Genomic DNA, 11,136 nt, shown 5'->3' with positions numbered 1-11,136 from the left:
ATCAAGTGAATGTTTGGGGCCATTTTATAGTATTGGCCCCGCCCATGGGTCCAACAATTTTACTGGTAGTAGGTTGACATGTAGACAAAAAAAATACATAAAAAGACATTCAACAAAAGTATAAATTAATGCAAGTAAATGAATATGCATACAAAACTCAAAATACAACACAACAAATAACCAATACAGATTTAAAAAACAAAACTGTGATTTTTAATTACTGACCAGGGGGTTGTGACCCTGATGATGTCATGGAAAAAGGCTGCTCCAAAGTGAAGGCGGGAAAAATCTGTATAAATGGCTTAGTTTGAAAGTTAAACAGGTTTGGTGCTGAGAAATGGAAACTTGTAAGTATATGTAAACTCCGTATGTTTGGTGAATAAATTATGTTTAAAAGAAAATGTGTCTGTGGTTATTTCAGTGTTGGTATGGGCTATTGTTTGACATAAAAGTGAAATTTTTACATAAACACAATGCTAATCTTGACAGAAAAAAACAACATATACACATTACACAAACACACACATGCACAATACAAATAACACAAAGGTCCATGTTTAAAAGTAAGTATTTTATGTATGAGTGCAATGTGATGTGTGTTTGTTAGTCACAGTGTCTTTAGTTTTACACTGTGACAATACAATCAAAAAATGTTTTGCATTGAAGGACCTTTCAGTGAACAAAACAGAATAGTTCCTCCTGTGTGAATATCATGTTAAACTAAAAGCCTTTCATAAAGAAGAGCCTTTTGTGTTTGTACGTTAAAAGTTCTTTATGGATCCACTGATGCCAATAAGGAAGCTTTATTTCTATATTACGACAGACCTGTTGTCATATTTTATGATTAGGGCATAATGCTTTTTATGAAAGCAACTGTAGTCGATATTATGAAACTGAGACGGTGATATGCGTCAGAATACAGTAAGAATGATTAAACGATTATTTCTATTGCATGTGATTTCCCACGGTCCGAGACCAGGAAACGAAGATTATCTTCATCATACTGTTTCTATTGTCTTTGAGAGTGTACTGTAATTCTTATTTGCATGTAGTACAGTATGTAAAATATGTATTTATCAGGGTGAACAAGAGCTTGTGACAATGCCTGTCAAGTAAAACAAACACAACATGTAGGTTAAAAAAAAAAAAGAGTTGCAGCAAACTAAACCACACACATGCAATAAAGAATAAACGTCTAACATCATTTGCTTTGAATATACGGAGCAGACTTGAAATTTAAAACACTTTTAAAATGAGTACACCTGAAGTAAAAGTACAGGTATTTTACAGTGAAAATCACTCTGTTATATCAATATAATATCTTAAAGTCTCACAGTGTCTTATTATGAAAGTACTTAAGTCTTTAAAATTCTGAACACTTGAGTGTGAGCAAACTTGATATGTGTTGTGTGTTCACGTTTGTGTTGTGTTCATGTTTGTGCGGGTCAGTGTGTGTTGTATATACATGTTTGTATGCGTCAGTATATGTTTGTTTTACGATATGTGTGAGGTTATAATGTGTGTTTATTATTATGATGTGTGTGTGTGTTTCCTCCACAAACCGCAGGTTAATGGTGTGTCCTGAGGGCAGTTCCGGACTCTGCAGAAAGCAATCAGTGTGTGTTTGCCAGTCGGCTGCTTTCTCTCGGGTCCTGTGTCAGTGGGCACAGGTGTCTCCTGTGCTGACATTACAGCAGGCCAATGAGCTACAGCAAACAGAGATGAGTTTGTCCACTGACCCCCGGCCGGCACACAGACCACCCTGACCATAGTCTCCCTCTGAGAAACACAGCTTAACCTGGAACACAAACATTATGGAAGAGGCTCATTGTGAATATGTACCCCCATATACATTTCTGGAGAGCGCAAATTATGTAGTCAGAGCTACATTTGGCTGCTTTTCGTCTTTAAAATAAACATATGACGCCGCAGAGGGCGTCTGTTTTTTTTTTTTTTTGCGCTTACCAGCTAACTAATTACCTCAGTGTGGACAGCTTTAATGCTGTGACCAGTTTGCCCAGTGGCTCCCTGCATACAACAGTGGACTTGAGACGCGGAGAGGAGTTGAACGCGATGACGGGGTTAGAGTCCGTCGAAGATCGGCTTCAGAAAGCAGGTAAGACAAAAACAAAGGCAAAACAATTAAATAAACAAGTAAATAACAGGGTGAGAGTGTGGTAAAATCTGCAAACGTGGTAAATATCAGGCTTCCGCGTGAGGTTTACTTTTTCTGGATTGCTGAAAACATTCTCGGTTGGGTTAAGGGGACAGGGTGATCGGTTCAATCTGTGCTTTTGAAAACACTATTGGTTGGGTTTACGGAATAGGGTAGGTGAGGTGTTTGGTTGGTCAGTCAGTCAGTCGACAGCAGCCTCTGGTGAACAGCTGGCCTGAATGGCACTCATGAGAGAAATTTGAGATCTCAATAGGTGTACACAGCGGCCTCTGGTGGATTCACGAAAACAAAAACTGCAAAAAAACAAAACAAAAACTTACCTTCTGGAAAGTATGCCATGATCTCCAGAAATGTATATTGACCTTATTCTAAAATGCGGAAGTGCGCCTGTTTTCGCGATTGTCTTAGAACTTCCGATTCAGTCGCCTATGGGAGAAATGACTAGGAATAATAAACGGCAGAAAACAGTCAAACTACTTGCTCTACAAACAAATGTTTGCATGACTATACAGACCAAGTAGAATAATATAATAAGGAAATGTCAAATTGCAACATCAAGCAACGTAATGAGCAGTTTTTAATGTCTAAAAATGAATGGAAGTGAATGAGACCGGAAGTCTCGAGCCAAAAAGATTCAAATGGCAGCCCCCGCTCATCGGCGGAGAATAAGGTCAATAGGATGTACGTAGTGAGAATGAGCCTGGGTTGACCTCATCTTACTATAATTGTGAATGTGATACTTAATTCATCTCGTTGTTTATATCTTAATCTCAGGTAACTCGTTTTAGCTGAGTGCAAAGATAAGGTAATATATTAATTTATGTAATCACGTATACACTCGTTCTGACTGATTGTTTGCATTTATTGTACACATTTATTGTACGTTTCACTTTTATAATGGCCATTATTGATTATTAAAACTGATATTCAGCATAAGAGAGGGTATGTTTCATTCATTCATTCATTTTCTTGTCGGCTTAGTCCCTTTATTAATCCGGGGTCGCCACAGCGGAATGAACCGCCAACTTATCCAGCAAGTTTTTACGCAGCGAATGCCCTTCCAGCCGAAACCCATCTCTGGGAAACATCCACACACACATTCACACACACTATGGACAATTTAGTCTACCCAATTCACCTGTACTGCATGCCTTTGGACTGTGGGGGAAACCGGAGCACACGGAGGAAACCCACACGAAGGCAGGGAGAACATGCAAACTCCACACAGAAACGCCAACTGAGCCGAGGTTCAAACCAGCGACCTTCTTGCTGTGAGGCGACACCACTACCTACTGCACCACTGCCTCGCCGGCAATGTTTCATATTTTACAATAAAAATTAATGCATACAGTGAAGAGAACGGTCATATAAATATGTGCAGTTTGTGTTATGTTTATTATGTAATATAGGCTGAGTGAATGTACTAAATAAGCTAAATTGGCCGTAGTGTGTGTGTGTGTTTCCCAGTACTGGGTTACAGCTGAAAAGGCATCCACTGTGTAAACCATATGTCCGAATAGTTGTCGGCTGGCGGTAGCTGTCCTGACATTTTATCCTACCCGTCAGATTATGCTAACCAACACTGTATTTGAATGGTTATGAGGTTGGGGTTAGGGATTAAGTAGGTTAGGGCTATATTACAGCTTCATATCAGAGTGCACATTAAATTTTACACTGGTACCAAAGTCTGATAGGTAGCATATTGCGATATCAAAATGTGCTATCTACTCTTGCTGTGAGGCGATAGCTCTACCGACTGCGCCACCGTGTCACAGTGTGTATATTATGATAATATATTCAGAATCAAAACTTGAACAGACCAAGTCAAACGCTGCTACTAGAACACACTATTGAGCTAGTGACGTGGAATTAATCTGATCAAACAATTTAGCAATAGAGGTCAGTTCTCCAGGATTTTCAAAGAAGCTAGCTTTCAAAATTAGCAATGGATACCTGAGGCACTTTTACACTTTAATGTGCCTGCTAGCTTGACTTTCATAAGTTCCATGTATTTTTTATCATGATTCCCATGGTATAACCAATTGTTTGCATGATAGTCATTATCTTTAAATAATCTTTTTAGAGGGCTTCACATCAAGTAGTATCTCCACAGTGTTGCCTGTATCTTTAAATTCCACACTGACTTTTTATTTTACAGGTAAAACAAATAAAGATAATAGTGTACAGTGTATTACATTTTTTTCTGATGCATGAAAAACTTGTTTGTTTTTGGCCCTTATATATTAATCTTTTGTGTCACTTCTGTAGGAATGACAATTTTTCTGAACACAAGAGGGCAGTAAAAGCACGTGCTACTGTACTGACTGTAATCCACCGTCCACTTAAACAGCTTGTGCTGAGCTTTACACCGATCAGAGCAGATGTGCTCTGAATAACAGACTGCCGAAATACAGCATTTCTGGACAGATGCTGTAAATATGTATTTTCTGTACAGATTTGCGCAGTGATCGTTTGATGAAAGAGCAGTGCTTCACAGTTCTGCTCCTGCTGGTCTGACACCAACCTGATTTCACCATGAAGGACATATTCCTGACATCTGTGTTGATCCTGGAACAACATTCCAATCAGCCAATCAGAATTAAGAGATATGTTTAAGAAAACAAATAAGACTTTTTTTCTAGAAGATCTCACAGTAATTCGTAACTTTTTGATTTAGTGGCTAATTCGTATGAATCTAATTCGTACAATTTAGTACTATTTCCTTTTTAAAATCGTACATTTTCGTATGACTGAACTCGTACGAATTAGCCACTAAACTGACAAAACGTAAAATACTTACGTTTCCTTGTGGAATCAGGCTGGAAATACGGTGAAAAGTTCCTTTCTTTTCAAAAAAATGAAAAAAAAATAAATAAATAAATTTAAAGGGGGGCTAATAATTCTGACCTCTGTGTATATATATTTATGTATATATATATTTGTTTTATATTTATTTATTTCAATTTATTACATTTTATTCAATTTTATTTATTTGAATTAATTTAATTTTATTCTATTTTTAGTTTATTATTTTCAATTTTACATGAGGACAAATAATGGGCTCTTCAAATGTACAGTTGAAGTCAAAATTATTCGCCCTCTTGTGAATTTATTTATTTATTTATTTGTTTTTTTCTGATTTAAATATTTCCCAAATTATGTTTAACAAGGCAAGGAAATTTTCACAATATTTCCTAATACCTAAATTCCTTAAAAAAACATTTTTTTTTTTGTAAATGTGAATTGTGCTGTGCATGTATGCATTTTATTTTGTAAATGTATTATTTTCCATATATAATAAGCGTTGTGTTGGTAGGCATATGATCATAATATACAGTTGAAGTCAGAATTATTCGCCTTCTTTAGATTTTTCTTATTTTTTAAATATTTCCAAAATTATCCTGATTAGAGCAAGAAAATTTTCACAGTATGTCCTATAATATTTTTTTCTTCTGGAGAAAGTCTTATTTGTTTTATTTCGGCTAGAATAAAAGCAGCTTTTAGTTTTTATCATTTTAAGGTCAATATTATTAGCCCCTTTAACAATTGTGTTTACAGAACAAACAATCCTTATACAATGATTTGCCTAATTAACTTGCCTAATAAACCTAGCTGAAGCTGAAAACTAGTATCTCGAAAATTATCAAGTAAAACATTATTTACTGTCATCGTGGCAAAGATAAAATAAATCAGTTATTAGAAATGAGTTATTAACATTATTATGTGTGGAAATGTAAAAAAATCTTCTCTCCGTTAAACAAAAATTGAGGAAAAAAATATTCAACAGGGATAATAGTTCTGCCTTCAACTGTATAAACGTGCTTTAGCTTTTAATGGTTTCATCAAAAATGAATTTACACATCAGCAAGTCAGAGAAACGTCCACACTCAAACGGTCTGATTATTTAAAGTGAAGCTTCAGCAGCTGGAGAGGTTTATGGCAGATCGTGCGAGGTGTGAAAGTGCACCGTGAACAGGTGCAGGGCAGGGATGTCAGCGCTGATGCTGGCGGTTGCCATGGAAACAGACACCGGAGATGTTATCGTCGCAGAAACACACACAGGACAGTCAGTGCACGGGACTTTTGCAGCGCTCACGGTTGCTGTTTTCCGTCCACAAGCTTTGATTGACAGCTTGTGCTTCAACATTCTGCTGACTGTATTATAGTGCACTGCTAGAAAAGCACAGCTGAAATGGGTCATCATGTGCAGCAAGCAGCTCTGTCCAGTCTGTGACCTTAAAGAGGGCATCTCTTTCTTTGTACTCTTTTGTTTTAGTTTGTTAAAGTCCAAGTGAACTGGAATTTGCTGATACTTTTATCTCAGTTTCAGGGGCGGAGCCAGACATTAGAAACATCCATGGCTCAGTCCAAATGTAGTTGGTCACTACACCGCCCAACCGAGTCCCTCACCACACCTCCGTTTTACCCTTAAAAGCCTGTTCATTTAAGGCATCATGGATTAGTATTAGAACGTCACGGTGGCACAGTATGTAGCATGTTCGCCTCACAGCAAGAACGTTTCTGTGTGGAGTTTGAATGGTCTTCCCGTGTGGGCGTGGGTTTCCTTCGGGTGCTCCGGTTTCCCCCACAAGTCCAAAGACATGCGGTATGGGTGAATTGGGTAAGCTAAATCGTCTGTAGTGTATTAGTGTGTATGGGTGTTTCCCATTGATGGGTTGCAGCTGGAAGGGCATCCGTTGCGTAAAACATATGCTAGATAAGTTGGCGGTTCATTCCACTGTGGCGACCTCAGATTAATAAAGGGACTAAGCATAAAAAATGAATGAATGAATGGATTAGTATGCAATTTTTATGCAAAGTACTTGAATAAAAAATGAAGTAGCTTACCCATCAAAAACTAACAGTAGCTAGCGGACCTGACTTTTCAGCTACAGTGAGTCGGCACGATTAAAAAAAAAAACAGGTGGTTTTACTCCTGATAAGAATATTTATTGCTTTCAGACCCCACTTTCACCACAATAAACATGACTTAATCTATCAAAACTCACAGCTAATCAGGGCTGCGTCTAATCAGAAGGGAGATTTTTTACAGATGAATCATCTATTGAGCTGCATCCCAATCATCACAAATACTGCAGAAGACCTACTGGAACATGCATAGACCCTCAGAGATATCACTCAAGTTTGGTAACGGAATAATCATAGTTTGGGGTTACATTGAGTATGGGAGAGATCTGCAGAGTGGATGGCAACATCAACAGCCTGAGGTATCAAGACATTTGTGCAGCCAATTACATTACAAACCACAGGAGAGGGTGAATTCTTCAGCAGGATGGTGCCCCTCATACTTCAGCCTCCACATCAAAGCTCCTGAAAGCAAAGAAGGTCAAGGTGCTCCAGGATTGGCCAGACCAGTCACCAGACATGAACATTATTGAGCATTTCTGGGGTAAGATGATGGAGGAGGCATTGAAGATGAACCCAAGGAATCTTGATGAGCTCTGGGAGTCCTGCAAAAACGCTTTCTTTGCCATTCCAGATGACTTTATTAATCAGTGATTTAAGTCATTGCAGAGATGTATGGATGCAGTCCTCCAAGCTCATGATGGAGTCAGACAAAATATTAATTCTGTCTCCACTGCAGCATGACTTTATATTCTATACTGGACATTATTTCTGTTGAGTGACAAGAGTTTTATCTAAGCAAAGTCAGACCTTACTGTCCTAATTAAATGATTAAAAATCAAAGCATGATCATATTTTATTTTGATAAAATAAGCGTAATCTAAAGGACTTTGTCTTTCATATAAGCCACTTCTGATACCAAATGATCAACTAGAAGTCAAGTGATTGTTTGTTGTTCCTAAAACCTGGATAGACAAGACTTTTGTCAGGTAATGTATATAGTATGTACTGTATGCTAACAAATATGTGCTGTGTGCCGATTTTGGACATTTATTTGCTGTGACTATGACTACATCAGTCTCACAAAAACAGATTTCCCCATGAAATCTTAAAATGACTGCATAACAAAAGAACGAAATCCATTTAAGCAGAGCAAACCTGCCACTGCCTTGGTGATTCATCATTTTCAGCGAAAGTTTTGTTTGATTTCACAGAAAATCAGGCAGGATAACTCATGTTACTTCACCGTGACTAAGGTCGTTGGACATTTTCTCACATCTATTACATGAAAAACTCTTTCTTTCTTATTCCTATGTATGCATCGGTTTGTGAGGGAATGTTAATTTTATTTTATGTGTTTTTCTCCTTGTTTTGCATTGCACTACTAAAGAAAAAGGAACCATTTTAAAATATAAGCAGTTTTGTTGTGATTTTCTAAACTAGTAGCGTTTTGAATGTAATTAATGCATCATAACTGTGATAACCGTGAAACCGTGATTATTCTTCAGACTATATATAATCGTACAACCAAAATCTATAATCGCTGCATCCCTTATTGTTACGCAGTTTAAAACATAACACGAATCTGTCTGATTGTAGAGGAAGCTTACCTAAGCAATGCACTGCTTTTGTTGTGCTTTGAAATAATGAATGCTTGTAAAAAAGCCACATTGTACAATGCAGTGATGTTATGTTTCATAATACAACATATTAACATTTTAATGTAGAAAAAATACAATGTGGGTGTCTTAAGGAGCAAAAATAAAGCATATGGGCTCTTATTGTCATGATCCTGACCTGACCTGTCAGTCCTGTCAGTGTTTAATGTTTGCCTGTTTGTCCTGTGCTTATTTACATTGCTAAGTCTTAATTTGTGTTGGCCATGTGCTCCTCTTGTCTTTCCTCCTTGCTTAAGTTACCCCGCCCTCTTATTTAGACCTTGTTATCCTGATTGTTTTCACCTGTCTCTCGTTTGCTTAGTTCTATATAATGTGCTGTGTTCTCATTTCTTTGCTGGTTGGTTTTATGTGAACTTGTCTTGAATCCTTGCCTTGTATCTGTACTAAGCTTTTGGTCTTGCCTGGTCTAGTTTGTTAGTCTATTTATTGTTTGTTTGTAGCTATTACTTTCTTTTGTTTGTTTCTAGTGTTTACTTAATTTTGTGTTCTAATCTTTATTTTACTTTTACCCTTAGAGCCATTTTTCTGTCAGTCCCAGTCTTCTTAGTAGTTGATTATTAGTTGTTTGATTTTGTTTAATTATTCTCTTTAAAATTCTACAAGTCTTTATTTCAGTTTTGTTTGAGATTGCTCAAGTCTGTCTTTCTCTGCTAGTATTTAGATTTTATTTTATTTTTATTATCTTATTGTATAGTATTGCTGCCTGTTTGCAATCCAGTCTTGTGTCTTATAATTTTCCAGTCCTATCCTGTGTCCTGACCTCTAAGGTCTGACTGTCTGGATTTTACGTGGCCTGCTCCAGGATCTAGCTCTGGTTTTGACCACTGTTGCTCCTACTCCTGGCTGGCTGTTCATTTTGGTACCATCTTGTTACTACCACTGGCTTCCTTGTGTTGTTGTCCTTACCGTTCCTCATCATCCCCTTGTGTCTCTACTTGTGCCTTATCCTGTCAATAAACCCCTTTGTGTAGTTCGTTGCTGCAACTGGGTCTGTTTTCTTGCAATCACCTGTGACACTTATATGCTGTTGTGTTATCACTCATATTTCAAGTCATATCTCTCCGGCCCCTCATTTAGGATGCCTTTCATGAACTGGTCCCCATGACAAGCTAATTAATTAGCCCTGCTATTTAGTGTTTCAAAACAATATGAATGTAAAAAATATCCCAAAATTAGCAGTTTTCCATATTGTGTGATTCAAGTTTTTATTTTTCCCAGTTTATTTATGCTTTTGAATTGTATTATGGGACCTTGATCTAAAGTAAATAAAAAATATCACAAACGTAGCAGTCCGATATGGCTGTAAATCAGCACTGGGCGGCATGCGTCATACCAGCCAATGGTAGTCTTCCGTATTTCAGACCTATTTTGAGTTTGTCTTGATTTTGATCTGTCTCCCGGAATTATTGATCTGTCTCCCGGAAACTCTTGGAACCCCCCCCCCCCCCCCCCCCACCTCATCCCCCCACCCCAGCGCTCTCCCGGATTTTCAGAGACATACGTTGACAGGTATGGCGTGCGTTAGCTCGAGTCTGCACACAAGGGCCTTAGTGTCCCACCAGTGATGATATACAGCCATATTGCACTGCTATGATCGTGATATTGCGTTTATACAACAGTTAGATGGCATAATCCTGTATATAAAAAAGAAAATCAAACAGGGAGAGTCTCAAAAATCGTTTTGTGTGAGAAATCATTCACATCTGCAGCTGACCTTCAGAACAGCAGAGACTGTGTCTCATTTACTAACGTCACTTTATAGCTAGTGTTTAAATGATTCTCTAGCATAATGTCTAAAGTGATGACAAAACAGGTGATTTTACTTATGTTAGGATTATAAGGCTGAACGGCATGAAATGCCATCAGTCTACAAAGATTTCCCAGCATTTCTCTGTTGCAGTCGGGAGATCACAATAATTAACCCCAAAAAAGCCAAAGCAAAGCAAACACTACCAAATTACTATGATATAAATACAGCACTAAAACATACAAAAAAGAAATTGATCGACTTAGAAAGTCACTTACCCGTTTTATAATGATTTGATCAGCCGTAGTTTGAAATTTACTAAGTTTTTCTCCCCCAAGGACTTATTATGCAGTCCCTGTCACCATCTTGTGGCAAAACCTCTACCGTCTTTGTTTTGCTCAGTATGACAGGCTGTTGGCCGCTGACGTGCTGAATCTGCGAATTGATTATTGTTTAAATATTTAGGCACTAATATTTAGGCACTAACCTTATAAATAAACTGCATAGTTGCTATAAAAACAACTACATCCTTGACTAAAAAAGCATCAAAAGTACATTATGTTGTCCAACAGCTGCAATATTTGTTAAACTGAAATGAGTTGTTTAGTCCCTTTTTAGTCCTAGTGTGGGCGGAGTAATACACAAGGGTGAAGAGGCCATACAAACTG

This window comes from Danio rerio, chromosome 16, assembly GCF_052040795.2.
Source record: "Danio rerio strain M-AB ecotype USA chromosome 16, GRCz13ab, whole genome shotgun sequence".
Lineage (NCBI taxonomy): Eukaryota > Metazoa > Chordata > Actinopteri > Cypriniformes > Danionidae > Danio > Danio rerio.
Note: the sequence above shows the minus strand (reverse complement) of the source record.